The sequence below is a fragment of the Amphiura filiformis genome, chromosome 17 (genome assembly GCF_039555335.1).
Source record: "Amphiura filiformis chromosome 17, Afil_fr2py, whole genome shotgun sequence".
Taxonomy (NCBI): domain Eukaryota; kingdom Metazoa; phylum Echinodermata; class Ophiuroidea; order Amphilepidida; family Amphiuridae; genus Amphiura; species Amphiura filiformis.
In genome coordinates, this window is record NC_092644.1 from 17,180,644 (window position 1) to 17,203,556 (window position 22,913).

The 22,913-nt window shown below is 36.8% G+C and overlaps 1 protein-coding gene and 1 non-coding gene across 2 annotated transcripts in view; one reads left to right on the forward strand and one right to left on the reverse strand.

The window, feature by feature from the left end:
* Positions 1-22,913, reverse strand: part of LOC140137392 (ATP-dependent DNA helicase DDX31-like) — a 215,672-nt gene that overhangs the window by 65,738 nt on the left and 127,021 nt on the right. The window lies entirely within an intron of this gene.
* Trnat-cgu (transfer RNA threonine (anticodon CGU)) lies at positions 8,739-8,812 on the forward strand. Its single transcript has one exon. It is a non-coding gene; the product is annotated as a tRNA-Thr (tRNA).

The following is a 22,913-nucleotide window of genomic DNA, read 5'->3' on the forward strand; positions in this document are numbered from 1 at the left end:
CATATACAGAGTAGTATTTTGTAGTATTCAGGAGCGTTAGGGTTAATCAACGCTTTTTATTTGCATAACATTAACAGGGCATAGAACTGGGGTCCATTTCACTAAACTTTTAACCCTTTGTATCTCGAGTAACCATTCCCAAGTTACGAATACCCTTTCACTAGACCATAACTTTACAAAGGGTCACTGTAGTAAATCTCAATTTACACTTAAGGAGGGTACTTATTGTAAGTCAGTTTAGTGAAATGTATTTTACAATGTGTTCTAAATTACATGTCTGAAGATATTTTCCACCACACACTAGCATCAACTTTCTCCACATTTTATATGTTTTATGATAAATTTTGCAAAATTATCACATAAATATGAAAAATAAATATTGATAGAGGGACACACGTGGTGTACCTGGGAAAATTCCACAGGGGAAAAATTACAAATTATCCTGCTGATCCAGACTCCCAAAATCACTTAACCATCACAAATGTGCGCAAAGAATGTACAAATCGGCAACATGAGGTTAATTTTGGTCTGAAAAAGGCTCAATGAAGATATACATCATTAATCTCTCTTAAGGCCTAAATTTTTGATTGGCGTAACATAAAAAAAAAATTAGGGTTGGTCGTGGGCATTAAAATTTTTATTTTTTACACACATTTTATGTTGTAAATTGCTTTTTTTCCCTTTTTAAAAAAAAATTTTTGGTTAAATTTTTAATTTTTTTGCAAAAAAATAAGAAAAAAAAGTCTAGGGTCGTGCCTATTTTTAGGGTCAGTCGGGTTATGCCAATCAAACAATTTTTTTAGGCCTAATGAGAGCGTCGCATGGCCTGTGTTTAAGGTGTTTGATTCTAATGAAAGAAGTCCCCGGTTTGGTCCCCGGCACAGGCAACAATCATATTCAATCATCCACTCCCCCATTACTGCATTTGAATTGTGAAGCAGATGCAGTGAATGACAAAGATATCACAGCCAGTTCCGATCAGGGTGACATCTGGAATTCCAATTTCTTCCTCAGTGGGGTTGTGGATTTTAAATGGAATAGCCCAAAGTATCATTTTTAAAGCAATTTACAGCTAAATGTAAAAAAAAAAGTTATGCAAAAAATGTTTTTACAAATTTGAATTATGGTAAGCACTTCACTCATATTACCTGATCACATCACCAGAACCAAACTCACATCAAATACAAAAAGAGCATACACTTAAAGACCAATTTCAATCGCTTGTATTTTGTTTTTAACACTTGACTAACTAAAACATCGATATAGTCTTGTTAAGATAATGAACCTCATCATCATGTGGTGTTCATATTCATCAAGTAGCTGTCTCGCAATTAACAAAATTGGACTACCCGACACGCACAACCTTGGCAACCCTCGGCTATTCCAGTTAAAATCCATACTCCCCTATGGAAGACATGTCCCTAATCTCCCACACAGGGAGTGTGAATTTCAAATATGGTTACTTAAATGGGTGGTTCCATTTGAAATCTACACCCCTTGTGTGGGAGATTAAGGTCATGTCTTCCATAGGGGGAGTAAGGATTTCAACTGGAACAGCCCCTTGCTGTGTCGAGACAGAGCTGTTAGCTTAATCAAATGACTACAGTTGTGACAATTTAAAAAGCCGTTTTACTCGATTACATTTGACTGCGCACATCATTTTATTCTAATAGCCACTTAAAAACTGCTGTGCAGGGTGTTTTTTTCGATGGTGTTTATTTTTGTGGATTTCTAAAATCATCATCGATGATTACGATACTGGGGGGAAGAGGGTAAAAATAGAAAAACATAATACATAGATTTGGCAAAAATGAGCAATTTGTACAATTTCCAAAGAGGAAAATATTTGCAAATGTTGTCTGAAAAATAAAAGCAAATACAGTTGCCTAATTTGGAACTCTGGAAACAACATGTTGGTTATATTATTCTTTTATCACAAAATATTTGAGTTGAATTTAATAAATTTCACGTGTTCATCTTAATATTTATTTAATTCACTTTTATGTATCCAGAATGTTATTAATGTATAATAACATTTCTCAAATTTCAAATTGGAATTTAATTTATCACTGTGCAAATCATAGTAAAAATCTAATTTGTATAAAAATTGAACATTTTTTCCTTCAAAATTGGTATATTTTCCCAATAGCCTATGCTTTCCATGTATATCTTCATTTTTAATTTTCTTAATTCCACAAAATGACAGAGAATTTCCTGAAGAACCACTAGCCCACTACACCAATACTGTACATATTTGTGCTCACAGAAACTTCTTTACAATATAATTAAGTTTTTCAAATATTATCATGAAAATTTTTGAAATTTATTTAAAAACTAAGACAACATTATTAGCAGAATTCAAAAGCACTAAGCCGTGGCTCATCTAAATGTCATTACTGCATTACAACTACTCAGCTACGCACTCAATTTGCGCCTAATTGAAGTCGTTAAGGAGCTATTAGAAACTTATTTGAGCGCGGCGTATGAGCATCAAGTCATCAATTTTTAAAATGAAGATGCCATTAGTATATTGTTCCTCTTCATTAGCTATTCGGGTTTTTATTAGTTGTTCACTCATCTTTTAATAATGCTTTACATGCTAGCCATAGGATTCAACATAAAAATCCCAAATTTTGAGATATTTTTCTCAAAATATCAAGAGCTATCTTAAGAACCACTGAACCAATACCAGGCTTGTTTGTACTCATTTTAATGCATTTTTCATGCTGATTCCAAATAAAGCCATGAAAATTTACAATTCTGAAATTTTTGAATTTTCAAAAAAAAAAATTGAAACTTGTCGTCTGCAGTTGCCACCCATGTAAAGAGTTAACTTAATTTTGGCTGTTGCATTTTAGTGAAGGAATGGTAGCCACACCGTGTATGAGATGAGACCATCAGCAAGGTAAAGATACAGGTATATGCAATATGGGACATTCTAGTTGAAATATCAGGTAATATTGATATTCACACTCCCTGTGTGGAAGACGAATATAATTTCTTCTATATATACCGTATTCGTTCCAATAAGCGCCCACGCCCCAATAAGCGCCCACCCAGGGTATTTTCAATTTGCTAAAGGGTATGTTGAAGTGACTGATAGACATTGATACAGTAAAATAGCTTGAGGATATGAAGTCCTGTGTAAACTTGCAATACATTTTCTGCATCAAAAAAGCTACTAGAACGTCTCATGGCCCTTTTATGACATATGAAAATTTTAGGTAAACAAGGTAAAAAAATAGGCGCCCATCCAAAATGACTTTGTTAAGCGCCCTGGGCGCTTATTGGAATGAATACGGTATATGTGGGTGCAAGTATTTCAACTGGATAGATACCAGGCAATATCCCCTGATGCAGAGAGTCCTCCAAAAAGCTATGACTTGTTGATGCTATCCCAGAAAACACAATTTTTCCCCACTAAATGTTTAAATGTTGGGTTATATAAGCTTATAAAGATTGTGTAAAGAGCCAAGGGATACAAGGAGGTTGCTGGTTCAAAACCCCACCAATTCAAGCAACCTTTCTCTTCATATAAGTAGATAGGATTTCTTGATGGGAATTCATAATAAGTTATAGTCAGTGGCTACAGAACTGGGGGTAGTCCATAATTTTCAAGGGGTGGGGGGGGGGGTACCCTAATTACGCAACATCTTTCCTTCAAACAGGAAATAAAAAGTTCTGTAACACCTTTTCCTTCAACAGGAAATAAGAAAAGTACTGTAACACCCTAGAGGCCCCCAATAATTTAAGGTAAAATTCATAATTTTAGGGTAAAATTTATAATTTTAAGGAAAATTGCATAATTTTAAAGAAAATTACATAATTTTAAGGAAAATTCATAATTTTAGGGTAGAATTCATAATGCAAGGTACATTTCATGTTAAAAATGTATGCATTTCAAAAGCTGCACAGGAGGGGGATACCCACTCCTGCACCCACCCCCTTTACTGTTTCACGCCTCAGAACAGGCCCCATTTTCATGGGCCTCCAATATTAAAAATCTCCCGGAGCCTCTGATAGTATTTCCAATGTTATACTTGTAGAAATATTCTTCGCTTCATCTGCCGTTCTTTCCTCTCCCTCTGCCCAAAACCAAAGGCAGTGTGAGGGTACAAGCCAGCCAGGTTGTTACATGGGGAAAGGACCCAGTCGTTATATGACATTTGTCCTGCCCCAATGCTTCAAATTTGGACCCAGTCAAGTACAGGCGCGTAGCAAGGCGATAAAAAATGGGGGGCCCTAAGTTACGTGAAGCAGTAAAAACATGCATAAAAGAGCAAAAAAAATGTGAAGTGCAAAAAAGTGGGGCGCCCAGGAGTATTGCAGCCTAGCTGAGTATCAATTAATCTATAGGGGGACCCTATATATCACTTACCCCACTTTATCAGACCAATTTGCAAGTTCAACAAACACAATAAACAGATCAAAAAATTAAAAAAGGTCGATGACAGAGAATTATTTCATCATGCGAAAAACACAACCAATCTCAAAATTACAAAACCCACATACAAAAGAAACTCACCACCAAATTACTTCTCAAATTGGTTTTTATGCCATTGTTTTCTCAAAATCTGTGTACTTTTCTAGCCATTGTGCCAGTGAGTATCCACATATTTGCATGTTAACAAACAAGGTATTAATGGATTTGAAGCATTTGTATGTCAAGGGGCTAGTGCACAAGAGCCCTATCTGCAATAGCTGCCAGGTGTCATATTTATAAATGTGTACAATATAGCATGCAGAAATTCTCAAAATGTGCACAGGGCAGCTATCGTAGATAGGGCCTTATTCCACTCGTATGTATTCAATCTCTTTGTTAATGAGGTTGTTAGCAATTAACTTTACATTTATTTTAAAGTAAGGTAAGAGCTTTTAAATAATTCGATTTACCAAACAGCTAAAGTGCAACAAATGAGGTGTAATGCTACTAGTTATGACTTGTCAACATGTTCTGTTTGTTTGTTTTGCATTGTCTACGAATACTTGGTTACCAAATTCAGGTCACTTTTGTAAAAAATGTACTTTTGAAATGCTTTTAACATGATTAGGACAAAATGATAAATAAAAGGCTTTTCACTCTCTAACATTCTGCAAACTAGCTATGTGCTATGTTTTTTTTCTTTTGTAAAATAAGCTATGCGAAGACCAGTTATTTTTTACTATGTCTTTAGCCTACCTTCTCCTTGTTTTCGGCTATGTGGCCATTTTATTAATTTTTTTCTGGTAAAAAATAGGCCTGTAAACACTCCTAGGCATAGCCTTTTTTCTACATGCTAGAATAGCTTTTCCATGAATATGCATGCAGGTTTTGAGAGAGAAACCTTTTATTTTTTGGCCCAAATCCATTGGTACTGCATCGGTACAAGCTTTTACTCAGTGGCAGCGCCACGGGGGCCCCCAGTTAGAACTCCTGCCCCCATGTTTTTCCCCCAGTAAAAACCCAAAATTACGAAAATTTCACCTTTATGCGGTAATTTTGCATAAAATTTGTTGATTCCCCCCCCTAAAATTCATTTTGCCCCCTCAATGCCCCTCCGGAAAAAAATCCTGGTGCCGCCACTGCTTTTACTCAAGATTACGAGGTTCTAGGTTCAAACCCCAGTGACACCATCATATTGTGCACCTAGGCACGGCTCTTCACCTCTAACTGCCTTTCTTCTTTATGTGTAGGCAGACGACAGAGTAGTGGACCCCACATCAAGTTATACTGATTCATCTGGCCAAAACCAGTCCAATAAATATACGATGGACATAAGGAGGGTGATACTTCAGAAGGGCAGGATGGTCTTCTGCAGTTTATCCTTTGATGCTATGATCATCTCGCCTGAACAAAAAGTCTTCAAACAAGCCATTGAATCAATTTATTGTACAAAAGGTCAATAACTAAACAATAACTAAACTCTCTTCCACTCAATTGCATTTTCAGTCACAAACCAATGGAATGTTGTGCTCTGTGCCTCCGTGCAAGCATGACGTTGAGACCAGGGCTTCAGATAACTCAAGTTCAAACTCATTCAATGTCAGAGTTACAGATATTGTTAAATCAATCGCATTTTACTTCAAACTGAGTCAAATAAGCAGGTTTTTACCATGGCATTTCTTGTAAACTTAATTGTATTGCAAATAACTGAGTTTATACTGCAGTCGTAACTGTGTCTGAAACAAAGTATGTACTTCGATTGAATGCCACTTCTTCAACAGGTGCGAGCAAGTCATGTACATGATCTCAACATGATGTGAAATTCCTATAGAATTATGATCCAGATGACCGTCCATCTCTTCACGGTCTATGGGTAGTCTTATTGAACAACAACAGTCATTTCCGTTAATCGCTCCTTTTGAGCACTGTTTTATAACAAATGGTACCAGTGGTGGTAAAAGCATTAAATTTTAGGGAGGAGTGGGTCTTGTGGCGCAGTGGCTAGAGCATTGGACTCATGATCGTAAGGTTGTGGGTTCGAAACCCATCTCGGCCATTGCTTCTACTCAACAGACCCTAGAGTAATAGCTACATGTAGTAATCATTGTACCCTCCAAAAAATGGACCATCAGGCTATGATGTTTCCAAATAGACGTAAAAGTTTGTAGAAATTGACCCTGTGTCAGCTTGGTGAAATGGTGATGGAAATCGCCCTGCCGAGTTCCTCCGGGAGTTTCGATTAGACAGACAGACAAGCAATTTTTCAGCTGGTTTTACTGGGAGGATAATAATCTTCTACTTAGAATCATTAAATAGCTCTAGTCTTTGTATGCATTGGCTAAATACTGTTTAAGTGGTGGGTTACAATTGCATTGTATTTTGTCTAGGTATGTATAAACAATAAACAATGAGAGGACATTCCTGAACCTCGTTGACTTGGGGATGATTTGAAATGACCGCCAATTATGACTTTATTACCAGCAATATGGAAAAAGAGACACATGTAAAACCGAAAAAAGGGTACCATTTTGTTGAAGGAGCAGAGTTCAACAAACCATAACCCCGCTTCTGGATATCGTTTGAAGTCAAATGATATACTATTTTAAAGCTTATGATGTATATTTTCTAAACACAAAATAAAACAAAATTGACCGTGGGCGAGTTTACGTCTGATTAGTTGTGTCCAGTCACATATATTAAATCATACCACCAACCTTTAAACCATCACAGTTATTGAATTTCAATGAATTACCTATTCTGAAATGACTTTTGCGTGAGCAAGATAAGATACCGGGTTTGCAATCAGTGAAAAACCATCAGTGTATTGAAAAAATGAATACCAATTTACATGAATGAATGCTACCGATAACTTCATTAACGATATCAAAATAAAATGTTTGCCTCAAAAGCTGAATACCACTATTATACCACATAAAAACACATCCTGTATTTTTAAATGAAAACCTAGTAAAAAAGTAATCAAATTGTTTATGTATACAAATCCGCTACTTGATTACATTTCAATTTGATATACCATGGGAGTTTAAAACTACCGCTATTATATCTAACAATACAAATTATTTCATAAGCCTTTCCCGAACATCTCAATAAGTCCTCAAATCTTTTGATTAATTTGTCTCATTGACAATACCCAATGCTAGTTTCTAAACAGTCATCACGGACCACACAATGGCCTCATCCCTATGACATAATTCAATAACCTCAATTAAACAATCATAGTACAAAATTTGACCTCAAGTTGCAGAGTATGAGTTTTTATACCCAAATTACAGGTCATTCAATGAATGTGCAAATGTATTGGGGTTAAAGAACTGTGCACTGATGGGTGAGCATGTTGTGGATCCTAGTGAGTCTTGTTTTTATTTCTTGACCTTGGCTGCGTATGTAAATCTTTAGAATCCCTACTTTAACTCTGACGAGATAAATAGCATTGACAAACCGCTAGGGGACGCTTTGGAGTAATAGATCGTTTACGCAGCGGTAATGAAATGTAGCGTTAAGTCATTTTTTCTAAAAGCTCGTCTGGACCGTGCTTCGATAGCTCCCAAAGGAAAGCCTCTATATTTCCCTTCCTTTTTTTCTTATTTATCCTTAAAGAGAGCTATCATTGTAACAAATGGTTTTATTTCATGTCTATTTAGAATTTGTCTCTGGCATATTATTTTTGGAATCCCTTTGAGAATTCATTAAAAAAAAACCAAGTTGTATGCTCTAACCACAGGGCTACTGTAAGCAGCACTGCATTAAACATTTAATCGCATTTCAGCTTCCTAATATCGTCATTGAAGCATACGCTAATTTTTTTGTATACTGGTTTCATAATTGGGCTGTTACACTTAAAATCAACATTCCCTCTGTGGAAAATTTATCCAAAGTCTTCCACAGAAGGAGTATAGGCTTCAAATAGAATAGATACCTCAGTAACTTCCATTTGAAACTCTTACTTCCATCAATTAACCCTAACCGTACCTAACATCAAAAAACCTCAATTCCAAAAGCAGATGCACGGGCAGGTATCCCATGTGATACGATTGCATCATCATGCGAACAGTCATATGGCGACGGAAAGCTTGGCCGACCAAGCTATACCCCTGTGGCAAGGTAGGCCTGTGCATGTCTTGGGGTCGGTGGTTCAAAACCGCACCTGAGAAAAAAAAGTTTTTTCTTTTTCTTTCTTTCTTCCTTCCTTTCTTCCTTCCGCCTTGCCAAAAAGCAACTAGAGCAATATGGTTAAGAAAGATAGCAGTTTAAGTGACCGCTTATGGGTTCAAATTTCAACCAGCCTACTCATGAAGCTCCTGTGGCCCAGTGGTTAAGGCGCAGGTCTCGTAAACCTGAGGTCCTGGGTTCGATTCCCAGGCGGGATCACTTTTTCTACTTGTCTCCTTTATTATTTGCGACGGCGAACCTGGTGAAAAAGTATGTTTATTTATATAATTCCCGTCGATCATGCCACTGTTTTTCCATGTAAAGGTAGGTAAAGCCATATACAGAGGGAGTATGTGCTTCAAAATAATCAACACTACCCAATTCCATTTGTAAAACATACTCCCTCTAGGATTGACATCAGCTAAATCGACCACAGGGGGAACAGGGATTTCAAATGGAACAGCCTGTTGTAACAAAAGAAGGAAACAATTTGTAACCAGCTATTTACACAATTGTCAATAGTGCATGGTACTATACCTGAAGATGCGGCGTTTATACAATGCAATTACACGTCGCCATGTATACGGAGCTTCTTCCTAAAATATTGTTTTGTGTAAAGCAATTTACCAGTTCTATTGTTAAGCGTTTTTTAATCGCTCTCTTGCCTGAATGTTTATTAATTTATTGGTCTTGACAAAATGCAATAATGGTTTTATATGATTATGATATTTCTATTTTAGTCTTTATTCATATACAATGGATAAGCTTACAATAGAAGCTCGTATTTTATTCATGAACCTTAATGTATATTAGTAATATTGAACTTATGATGCTTCCCAATTATCTGTATCACCGATGTATTAAAAAGCAACAAAACATGTGAAAATCCCAATAATGATAAAAACATGTTAGATATTTCATTATTTTCTTATCCTCTCCCTGAATATCAAGGGTAAATAATTATAAGGATCTAAACAGGGGCAAAGGGTTATAAGGATCTAAACAGGGGCAAAGGGTGATGAACCTGTGAGGCCAGAGTGCCCATCTTCCTTTCAAAGTGATTGGGCCAGATTCCTCCATGCAATCTTGCTGTGAGCCTGTGGGGGATCGCTATATCTCTAATCCACGGCGAGTCTGTTACTAAAGCTGGTACCCATTATGTACTAGGTGGGGAGAGGCAATAGGGTTCAAGAGCCTTGCCTATGTGTACAACACATTGACACCAAAGGGATTTGAACTCATCTACAATGTGATTATGAGTTAAAAGTTAAAAAAATATTTTAGTACATGAAAATGGATGATGAATTTATGAATCAAAAATTAGTCATTTAACTCATCATTTAATTTGTCATTTGTCATAACTACATATTTGTCATTCATTAACTTGTCATTTTACAAATTATTAATTTGTCATTATAAAAAATTGAATATTTATAAGCCATTTAGCCTATAAGAAAAATAAATAAATAAATGATAAAATTAATTTGAAATGTTATAAATTGTTTCCTCAACATCCCCAAGCACATTTTCAGCATTTTCATCTTTAATGATAAATATTTAATTTATACAGACTAATTTTAATTTGTCAAATTAGACCACATTTTTGACAAATTAATCTTTTCAGCATACTACCTGATCTCCTTTATAGAACCCATACCATTCCTCTTGAGTGTCAGCTTTATTTGTCCCAATATTTGAGAGCAAGCATCACTTAGGCCTAAAAAAAATGTTTGATTGGCGTTACCCGACCGACCCTTTTTTTTTTTTAAATAAATAAATAACTAGATGGACCGCGGTTCTCGGATGTCGCGGTTTTCGACGCGATGTGGTACTCAAAAGTTGATACAAACCTTCAAGCCTAACAGAGGAGACAGAATTCGACCTCAGATGACACCTGGAAGACCCCAAAACAATCTTCCAATGACACCTGGGTGACTCCGGATGACCTTCAAAAATTTTGGCTGTAAATGGTGACAATACCCACCAAGTTTCATGCCCATAGGACAAATATTAAGAATTTGACAGTTTTTACTAATTTGACCTCAGATGACCCCAAAATGGCCTCCCAAAAATTTGGCTCTAAATGTTGACCTTATCCACAAAGTATCATGCCCACATGATAGTTTTTACTAATTTGACCTCAGATGACCCCTGGTGACCCCAAAATGACCTTCCAAAAATTTGGCTCTAAATGTTGACTGTACCCACTAAGTTTCATGCCTATCCAACATTTTTACTAATTTGACCTCAGATGACCCCTAGTGACCCCAAAATGACCCTCCAAAATTTTGGCTCTATATGTTGATTATGTTACCAAGTTTCCTGCCCATGTGACTGTTTGTACTAATTTGACCTCAGATGACCCCTGAATGACCTTGGATGACCCCGAAATGACCTTCCAAATATTTGGCTCTAAATGTTGACTGTACCCACCAAATTTCATGCCCATACGACACTTTTTACTAATTTGACCTCAGATGACCCCTGGGTGACCCTGGATGACCCCAAAATGATCTTCCAAAAATTTGTATCTAAATGGTGACTGCACCCAAGTTTCATGCCCATAGTTTTTACTAATTTGACCTCAGATGACCCCTGAGTGACCCCAGATGACCCCAAAATGTCCTTCCAAAACTTTTGCTCTAAATGTTGACTGTACCTATCAAGTTTCATGGCCATACGACAGTTTTTGCTAATTTGACCTCAGATGACCCCTGGATGACCTCAGGTGACCTTGACCCCCTAACCAATACAAACATGTTCTGCCTGGGGTCAAGATGCACCCACCCACCAAGTTTGAGGAACATGCGACCCCTAGTCTCTGAGAAAAGAGGTAAATAAGGAAAATGGGTCCCCTGACCTCAAATGACCTTTTACCTAAGTATATGACCTTGAACCTCACCCAAAAAAAGTAGCCAGAGTTTCTGAAGTCAATCCGTCCATCCATGCCCGAGATATAGCCTCCGGACGGAAGGACGGAAGCACGGACATTGCAAAAACAGTATGCCTCGCGGTGGAGGCATAAAAAAGTTCCAAGGTCTTAAAAGATACCGATCTACCTACCCTAATTTTTTTTTTAAGTTACGCCAATCAAACAATTTTTATTAGGTCTTAAATAAGGTCATTCCGCCCACCTTAAAATAGCATAATCATGTCACTCAGGGAGTACGGGGTGTGGGGGTATGTGTGCATTGGTAAATACCTCCAAACAAGGACCTACATATGGATACACACCATACAACCGAGGACACATCTCCGACCGAGGACGTCCACAGTTTGATACTATGATCAGGACAACATGATGCAAGAATGCATATAAGATAGGTCTACTATAGGGGGGGGTATAGGACAGGTCATGGTTGGACTGTAAGTTGTCTGGTTTGTGTGTGTGACGTCCATGGTATGTCGATTAAAAACGGGTGTGTGAGTCCTCGGTTAGATAGTATTAAATCATAGGTCCTCGTTTGGAGGTATTTACAAACAGGGGTGTGTGGAAAAATCTTTTGTGCTCAAAAGTTTTCCATATGGTATGTGGACTACTATACTGGCATGATTGTATAATTACACATCCAATTTCTCACTGGATGTACTCTGGAGCTACTCCGGATTACCTCCAGGGCTACTCTGTAGCGGTGTACCGTAACGCGAGTCAAAAATCTGTGGACTACTCCTATCCGGTTTTCCACGGTGTACCTCCCGTAGAGACAGACTATAGCGGAGTACCTCTAGAGGTACTCTGTAAAAATATGCGTGATGATCTGTTGCCAGATTTAATGCTATTTTCTCAATTTAGCTTTATTGTATGCTTTAATTAGGCTATATTAGGGAGTTTTGTTCTTTCTTTCTTTCTTTCTTTTATTATTTTTCAAATATATGTTAATAATATAATAACAGAAAATAATAAACAAGTAAATAGGCTAAATAAATACATAAACAAGTTCAGAAATAAGCAAGTAAGTAAAATTAATGATGTAAATAATTGACTAAATAAATTTATCAATGAATAAACATGTAAATAAATAGGTAATTAAATTAACAAGTAAAAACTACACAAATAAGAAAGTAAATAAGTAAACATGTGCATTATTTAGGCCTAAATTTAAAAAAAAATGAATAGTACTCGTAGGCCTAGGCCTCTATGTAAAATAAAATGTGGTTGTTATTTAACTTTTTAATTTGATTACCTGTTTGCTTACTTGTTTTTTCATTTGTTTGAGTAGGCCTGCATTTTGTATGTTTTTAAGCATTTTTCTTTGCATATTATACTTGAATGATTGGTCATTTTATAGCTAATATTTATTTTAGGACCCCACAATTTATTATTAATTTTATATTGATTATTTCTTTATATGTATTATATTTTACTTATTTACTATTTAATTATTTAGTAAGTTATTTAAATATTTACTTTTTACTAAGTGACCAATCATTCAAGTATAATAAGCAAAGAAAAAATGTTTAAAAACAAACAAAATAATGCCTACTCAAACAAACGAAAAAACACATATCAAACAGGTAAGTCAAATTAAAAGATGAATAACAACCAAGTAAAAAAATATGAAAACTGTGAATAACATAAATGAAAGATGAAAGACTAGTAGGCCTAAAGCCTCCAGCATACTTTCCTGCCGCTTGCCGCTGCGGCAAGCGGCAGGGCGTTTCAACCAATGACAAGCCTTGATTGTGTCCGTTTGTCTGCAATACTGGCGCAGGCGTTACGCCCGCTCAGCGGCAAGCGGCAGGGTAGTATGAAACCAGCATAAGGCCTAGCCAAACAAATCAAAACCAAACTGTATTGCAAGAAGGTGTATTATAGGCCTAGGCCCACGCCTTGCAACAGTAAAGTAAATGTGGTGCAAAATGTTAGGAAAACAGCGTAAAAACAAGAAATTCAAGAAGTATAAATTATGAGTAAATTTTAACTGTAATAATAAACCCGGGTACAGTAAATAAACAAACAACATGAGAAAGTGGAACCGCGAACCGCAGTAATGGCAGTATGCACACAGGAAAACAACGTCACACAAGCATCTCAAGTTAGCAAAACTAAAAACATAACAAGGAACACAAAATTAAATAATGATTGAAAATGATTTTAAAACAAGTTGAGAAGAAGTCGTACTGGTACTGTCGTTAAACAAAAGAACACGTTTCTACAAAGGAAACAACCACTAATATAAAGAGAAACAAAATGTCTCTGTGACATCGGCAAGTGATTCTCGCTCCGTCATGACGCTCTATGCAAACGTGCAAACATGGTCAATCAATTAATCAAAACAACAAACGTTAAAGCTTTGCTAAAAATAGCTAGGTACGCGCACTAATAGTACGCGCCGATTACGCGTTAGGTGAGTTGTTTACCGCTGCCGGTCAGTGACCCGTTTGGCTGCGGTTGTACATCGAGCTGACTTGGTGTTACTCCAGGGTTGGCTCGTGGCTGACAGCTATCAGATGTACTTCAGAGTAGCTTCTTAAGAGTACCTTTGGAGTAGCTCGATATGGCGTATCTAGAAGTTGGCACTAGTGTAGCACGGAGTTGGCTTCTAGACAGACAATGGATGGAGTAACAGCGAAGTAGCTCTGATATGGTGTATCCACGATGGGTTTGCTAAGGTGTAGCCTCTTCGAAGTAGCTTCAGAGTAGCTCTATTAAGGTGTAGCTTCAGGGCTACACCAGGTGTAGCCGCGAAGGTAATCTGCCGCGGTGGTAAACCGTCAATGAGAATCTGGATGTGTACTTACTAGTACAGGGTGAGTCAAAAAAAGTGCAATAGAGCAAAGAATCGATATGTAAGAATCAAGTTGAATTTTCCCATTATTGAAAGCTTCTATAAATCTCACACTCAATAGTCACCTGCTGTGAAAAAACAAAGTGAATCACAACTACCGTTGAATTTTTATGAGTCCTTTTGCTGCGATACCCAATTTCATTATTTGTCCACGAGGTACCATGTATTTTGAATGAAAGCACAAAATGCACGATAAAGGCACCAGCTCTGAAACTGACTTAAATAAGTTTGATTTTTTGCGCTATTTTAATTTTTTTTTTTTCAAACAATCTTTCTAACATTACTTTAAGTCCTTCATACCACACTCGACTCCTACTCCAGTTTTTTATTATGTCCAACTTCCTGGATATTTTTTAATTCACTCCACTTCAATTTGCAATTTTATGTTTGTGAGTATAAACATCTTTAGAGTAAAGGTAAAATGAAAATAACAAAAAAAACTTGTTTCTTCTCCTTAAACAAGACCAAAGGTAATAACACTTTGGGTGTTACATTTTATTTCAATGCCAATGAGGTTAAGGTGGTTATGGAGGCATTATAAAAGTGCTCTAAGCATGTTTTAAACAGATTAATTGAGTAGAGCAAAGGACACTGATCAATACGCCTTTTGTTTGGAGTCAATCGGTCATACGGTTTTCAAAATATATCAATTTATATTTTCTTTGTATCTTATTGTTTTTATCAATAATCAATAAAGTTAATGAGCTAAATTGACTGGAGATGCTCATTTACATATAATTTTTGCCAATATTTTGCTAAAAATCCATGCATAAATGTTCAGGGTACTTTTATTTTGCATAATTTTGCCCTGAAACTTGGTCAAAGTGTTTCTAATATGTTCTAATGTATTATATAATGAAGCCGCCCCCTAATTTGCATATTTGCATAATTAATTAGCATTTATGCAAATTAGCTCATTAATTATGCAAATATGCTAATTAGAGGGCGGGTTCACTATATAATACATTAGAACATATTAGAAACACTTTGACCAAGTTTCAGGGCAAAAGTATGCAAAATAAAAGTACCCTGAACATTTATGCATTGATTTTTAGCAAAATATTGGCAAAAATTACATATAAATGAGCCTTTGCAGTCCTTTTAGCTCATTAACTATATTGATTATTGACAAAAACAATAGGATACAAAGAAAATATAAATTGATGTATTGTGGAAACTGTATGTCCGATTTGCTCCAAACAAAAGGCATATTGATCAGTGTACTTTACCCTACTCAATTAATCTGTTTAAAACATGCTCAAAGCATTTTCTAATTTCTAGAAAATGCATCCAATACCACCTTAAGACAATGGCAGTTGTTCCAAATCTACCTCACACAGAGTGAGCCGACATTCAAATTTTAGTTGTCTCTTGGACAAACATTAAAATTGGATATCGCTATCAAATGTGTCATAAAAACAAAACGGTAAATGCTAATATTCCTTGATTTTTTCACACAAGGTCACAAATGGGTATATCATTTATAAAATGTTTTGAAACCCAAAAGGTTCAACTCGGTTCTTAAATAAAAATGGATTCCTTTCTCTATTGCACTTTTTTTTACTCACCCTGTATTTTGCACCCTGTACAAGGTGACAAACCCAATGAGTGGATAACAATTATACCTGAACTTTGTGAACCATGATCCGGAAATGACCCCCTTAATGACCTTTGACCTCAATTCTTTTTGATAAGCACTGCCACATGTTGATTCATATGCATGAGTCACATGATCATTGCATGTAATTTGTGGAAGGAGTAGCATTTTTAGAAATCAACCTTGGCCATAAGGTCAAGGTCAAAGGTCACAGTCAAATGTAAGGTTTGGCCTAGTCCAGTGGTCATTTGGCTCAAGTATGGTTGAAATCTGTCAAAGCATAACAGAGCTAGGGTGAAACGTGGCAAGTCACGCAAAATGTCACGAGTTGCCAGCAGAAAGAAAGAATTGGAAGAAGACAGTACAAGCCGACTTGTAAAAAGAACCTTTTGAAATTTGCAAAAGTATAAAAGAAGTCCCCCAAACCTCAATTTGCTGGCATGGCGAGCCAAAAATCACGTTTTTTTTTTTTTCAGTTCATTTTCAAAAAAATTTCACCCGCTGGAATTTTTTAAAAATTGCACCCCTTGAAAAAAGACCCACTTTTTCGAAATCCGCCCCCCACAAAAAAAAAAATCCTGCGTACATGTCTGATATCAAGTTACAAATGTTTCAAACTTATATTTTAGAATTTGTTCCAGAATAAAAAAAAAACATTTTGCATTTGATTTTGAACCATTCCCATTAGGGGTGGTGCAATAATTATGTGTACCCGGGGTGAATTATAGGGGGAGCAAAGATTTTTGGCAGGCCAAAAGGGGGGCAAGCATTTTTGGCAGGTCGAAAGGGGGTCAAGCAATTTTGGCAGGTTGAAAGGGGGGGGCAAGCAATTTTGGCACAGATATTTTGGGCACCGTTTCTATATTACGCCCTTAAAAGGCGTGAAAAACGTTCTGAACACGTTCAAATATGCAAAATTTCCTGCTCGCTCTTTCGCATTATATGTTAAGACAATTTAAGGTTTTAATTCGGGTTCCCAAAAATCTTGCATGTGTAAGGGGGGGCAAAGATTTTTGGCACGTCAAAAGGGGGGCAAAGATTTTTGGCACGTCGAAGGGGGAAAGGTTTTTGGCACGGCCAAAGGGGGGGCAAGCGATTTTGGCAGACCATTTTGAGAATTCACCCCGGGTACACATAATTATTGCACCACCCCAAGGTCTCAGATATACTTTTTTTGGGGGCTAAACATCTCAAAATACAGACAACCTAAAATTATGGTGGGACTCAACTTTATAACACTCATAGGCTTCAGAAGATTTTAAATATGGGGGGGGGGGGTGCAATGAGGCCTGGCCAAAATGATTGAGGGGGCTTCTGTGGGGCCCTATGGAGCCACTCCAACTTTCTGGTAAATAATAATATGAGAGTGTCCACTGTCCACAAAAAATGGCCATATGAATCTATGGTATGGACCTTCAGCTCATCCCAATTATCTTTAAATGGGGTTTTCAACAACTACTGTATATCAATGTGATGGTCAAGTCATGTTTCCATGGAAACCAAACCATAGACTATGACCATGATGACCAATTTTGGCACAACCTTGACCAAACTTTGACCAAACTTTTGACATGGTACTTACTTCAAGTTCATATTCCATGTATGGGCTTGTGCACCCACACACTAAAATGCGCCTTTCAATTGTAACTCAGGCCCCCCGATAACCTGGCAAGTACATGCACTTATAGGAGAAAACGCCCACCGGCTGAAAATTTGTATGGCAAAATTCCACATGGTGGGGGTGGGGGGGGGTCGGCTGGGACTCACCATTTGAAGATGCCCTGCCCTGTTTGAAAATCGGCAGACCTAGAGGATTTGTCCATTTTAAAAATTGGAGTCCATAATCAGGTCCCTGTAGTCACCAAGGTAGAGCCAGGGTTACAATTGACAGGTGCATAATGCTATTAATCTACAAAAAGTTTATACTACAATAGATGCAGGTCAACCGGGAGGTCAACACAGCTTCCAGGTCTATCAGCTCTATGCATGTATTTTGTCACCATTTTGTAGCATGACAATTTCTACTGGACTGTATTCTACCTTACCATAGCAACCACCAGTGCACTTTAAGTAAGTTTTCTTGTACAGTATATTTTTTATGATGCCAGGTTTTTGTTTAAATGCAAAACAGGACATTATCCATACCAACCAAAATATTTTGCTACTAATAATACTAGGGGTCTCAAGCAAAAATTTTAATTCAGTTTATCATTATATTGACTTGTGTATTTGTAAAGATCTTGCCAAATGCTTTTCAAAAACACTTGTTTTTTCAAAATCAGATTCAGGGTTGCGGAGATATCCATGATTTAAAATTGTGGATATTGGTCAAAATTTGGACAAAATCATTATTTTTTTACGTAAAAAAGAGCAAATTCACATATTTTAAATCCCGAAACTCTATTATGAAATTATATTTTTGAATGTGCTCATACAGGATTTTGTAGTACTTGCCTCTAGCTCCAGCTGGAAGATTTTATAAAAAAATATCAGGAACCGGGGGCAGCATTTAACTGAAATTCATGGTTTTTAGGGTCTAATTTTGATCAAATTTCTTAATTTGTGTACATTTCAATGGGAATTTGGGAAAAAAATTACATTTTTTGAGAAGTCCGAAACTCAGCAAGTTAGAACAATTTTGAAAACGCTCATATGGAAAGTTGCTCATTATGGTCCCTGCAACTGATGCTATGTTGGATTTTAAAGTATCGTGAACCGGGGGCCACATCAATAATTCTATTTCGGTAAAATTATGGAGAAAAGCCCCATGCATAGACACCTGTGTACAAGCATTGTCCAAACCCATTGAATGCTGTGTTTGGCCTCCCTAATAATACACCTGGTTTGTTGTGGTGTGGACCGGTCCTGATGTTACTAGGACATTTGCATGCAAAGCACACAAAAAAAATTCAATTTCTGACTATTTTAGCCCCATATCAACATGAATCTTACTATTTGAATGCATGCGAAGTACATACAATTCTACAATTTTGCCCTATTTGGGGCAAAAAACATGCTGATATTGGGGTTAAAAGAAAGATGCATAGGGCAATTTTGGGGCCTCCAAAGGGCCCTGGACTCGGGGCCCATCTGGCTCAATGGTAAATCCAGCCCTGCTCTCTCCCTTATTTAATTTTCGCTTTTGTGCTCGGGGCCCCTGAACCCTCGCGGCCCATGAACTTCGTCCACCCTGCCCCCCTCCCCGCTTGCTACACCCCTGCCCACCACCCCCTCTGGCCAGTCATGCTTATTTAAATGTCTCCCTCTAGTCTAAACAAAGACCTTCAACTAAATACTTTCTATTGATGGTCTTTACTCCAATCAGTCAGTATTTACAGTAATATTGATTATATTGATTAGTAGCCAAGATGAAGTAATAATAGTAAAACCACCTCCATGCGGGCCTCCATGATAAAACTGAAAGATATTGTGCTACACAGCCTATACAGGAGATCCAATGTTTTACAACCTCTTCAACCTTAGATTCCTATAATATATTATGAAGGATGCATGTGGGTAGCAAGGAATATAAAGCAATAAGTACCGGTATTCAGTAAGTTTATTGGTTGTCATTTGTATATGAGCAGTGAAGATGTAATTACATGCATCTTCTCTGGTGTAAGCATGGAGGTAGAAAATTTATTTTCTACCATGGTATATTAAGGTGTGGTCCGAATAATCAGACCCAGAACAAAATATTAATTCCTGACATGATCGTGTTCTGGGTCTGAACTGTTTCCATTCGAAATCTTGATGGCAAATTGGACAAAAGAAGCACATATTGGTCCTACTTCACAGTTTTTTAATCCCCTATTCAAGTTGCGTGAATCAGGCCTCCAAAAACCGCGGGAACGGCGTTCCCACAAAGGTCACAGAGGTCACAGAAAAAAAAAATTGCAAAAAAAAAAAAAAAAAAATTACAGTTTGTTATCCTGTAAATGTTTCTTCATCTATCACATATTTTAGATGCATTGGTTTTCCATGCATTTATAATGTGATAGATGAAGAGGTAAACACAAGTTAATGGTTTGCATATTAAGGATAACAAACTGTAATTTTTTACACAGCCGTGACGTTAGTCACGGCTGTGTCTTTTTTCTTACAGGTTCTTCTTCTTCTTTCTTCTTTCTTTCTTCTTTCTTTCTTCTTTCTGCCGACCACTACATTTGCTCTAGCACTCACATGCTTACACCGATTTGGACCTAACTTGGTCACAATCATCATTGACCATGCCCCTACATGTCACATGAAATTCGTGGGGTCAAAGGTCACGCTGGGGTCATAGGGGTCAAAAACGTGATTTCAACTAAAATGCTTCTTCTCCTACAGATTACGTATGACGGTGAACCCACTTGCACACATGCATTACTATTACCCAGTGTCTATGGGGTCCTCACAGATTTGGGGTCAAAGGTCATTAAGGGGTCACTTCCGGTATAAAACGAAAAACCTTCAAAAATTTTTATTTGCTAAGAAAAACATAGGACAGTAACGGTATGTTCACACATAAATTGTAATTACCCTGTGTATATGTGGTATTTTTTTATTTAGGGTCAAAGGTCATTAAGGGCCACTTCGGTACAAAACGAAATACCTTTAAAATGCTTCTTCTCCCACAAATTACGCCGGACAGTAACACCACTTGCATACATGCATTGTTATTATCCAGTGTCTATGGGGTCCTCACAGATTTGGGGTCAAAGGTCATTAAGGGGTCACTTCCGGTATAAAACGAAAAACCGTCAAAAATTTGTATTTGCTAAGAAAAACATAGGACAGTAATCGGTATGTTCACACATGAATTGTGGGTACCCAATTCATATGTGGTATTTTTTATTTGGGGTCAAATGTCATTAAGGGGTCACTTCCGGTCTGAGACGAAAAACCTTCAAAATTCCCCTTCTGTCACAAGTAACATAGCAAAGAGGTCCCACATGCACCCATGCATTGACATTAGCCAATGTCTATGGCCGTTTTCATATATTTTGGGGTCAAAGGTCATTAGGGGTAACAACACGGCTGTGTTCGTGGGTTAGACCACAGCTTAGTCTAGTTCCATTTTTTTTTTCAAATTGTCTGTGAATAATCCTAGCCCTTCAGAATAGGTCCAGTGGTTCTTCAAAGTTGCAGAATACTTCTAAAAAAATGTTAAAAAATAAATAAAAAATAGTTTTTTGAATTTTTTTTACCGACATCCGACATCCAATAATCGGTTGAGCCCTAGATGTGATTATATCAATCATATACTATATATATGTACTATGACTTACGGCAAAAAAAATGACAACATTGTTGGAAATTTGTGAGTTTTGACAGTAATACTTTGAAATTTTAAGTTGTGTTTTTGTGTGAAAAAGGATGTAAATTTTTATAGAAAACTGTTCCAAAATAAGGCTCAGATTACACGAGAGAGCATCTAAACCCTGGACCCCGGCCGTTAGGACTTCGCGCTCGTGACGTCCGCTACGCGCACATAGGCCTATTTCAGTTATTTCACAGAAAATTTCCAGCACTTGTCATTAAGTTCCCAGACAGCAGAAAATTTTCTGGAGGCCTGGCGTGAATCACTCTATTCATTGTGGACCATCCTTTTGATACTGGAGTATTTGGACAAGCGGAACAGTTTTGACAGGCCTTTTGTCTACCTCTCTGTTTGTAAACAAACGAGGAGGTCGAAATTGTCCTCCTCACCGAATCTGAAAGTCAGCGTAATAGCACGGCACTAATTAAGGTGGTATTGGTCTAAGTATGTTTTAAACAGATTAATTGAGTAGAGTAAAGCACACTTATCAATATGCCTTTTATTTGAAGCAAATTTGACATAGGGTTTTCAAAATATATCACTTTATATTTTCTTTGTATCTTATTGTTTTTATCAGTAATCAGATGAGCTAAAATGACTGGGGAAGCTCATGTTCAGGGCACTTTTATTTTGCTAGTTTTGAAACTTGGTCTAAGTGTTTCTAATATGTTATTATGTCAGTGAAGCTGCCCCCTAATTTACATATTTGCATAATTTATGCAAATTAGCTCATTAATTATGCAAATTAGAGGCTGGCTTCACTATATAATTCATTACAACATAATAGAAACACTTTGACCAAGTTTCAGGGCAAAAGTATGCAAAGTATGAACATTTATGCACTAATTTTTAGCAAAATATTGGCAAAAATTACATATTAATGAGCCTTTCCAGTCCTTTTAGCTCATTAACTATATTGATTATTGACAAAAACAATAGGATACAAAGAAAATATAAATTGATGTATTATGGAAACTGTATGTCCAATTTCTCCAAACAAAAGGCATATTGATCAGTGTACTTTACCCTACTCAATTAATCTGTTTAAAACATGCTCAAAGCATTCCCTAATTTCCAGAAAATGCCTCCAATACCACTTTAAGTCTATATTAAAGTGAATATTATTTATTACTAGTAAACAAAATTTCTATTATACAGTTCTACAACTATTTAGAGTGATCTTTATTTTTGTACCAGTATATTATCAATTGACACACTCACTGACTCCACACTATGCTGTGCAGTTAGTAGAAGGTCAATAATACTTAATTCCATTTTATTAAAATACTTTAATATTTCGGACAATTGGTCCAATGCCCTTTAACCTTTTCCCAACGCTCCAATGTATTAATTATTATGGAATCTAGGCCTATATAGCATAATAAATTTCTAGCACAATAGTCTACGGTGAATCAAGAAAGTTTGGAGGTACATTTAAGTTGAAAAAATAATAATCCATTGTAGACAGTTGCTCAGAGAAGGATCACATGTAATCAGTTCGGAGGTTCCCAGCATTTAGCTGTAGGTCCAGGGACACTCCAAATGGATGGAAGGCCCCAGCTATGGCTGCCAGTGAGGTGTAGGAATGTGTCAAGTCGGATTTGTGTATACACAAAATATGCAGAGTGTAAT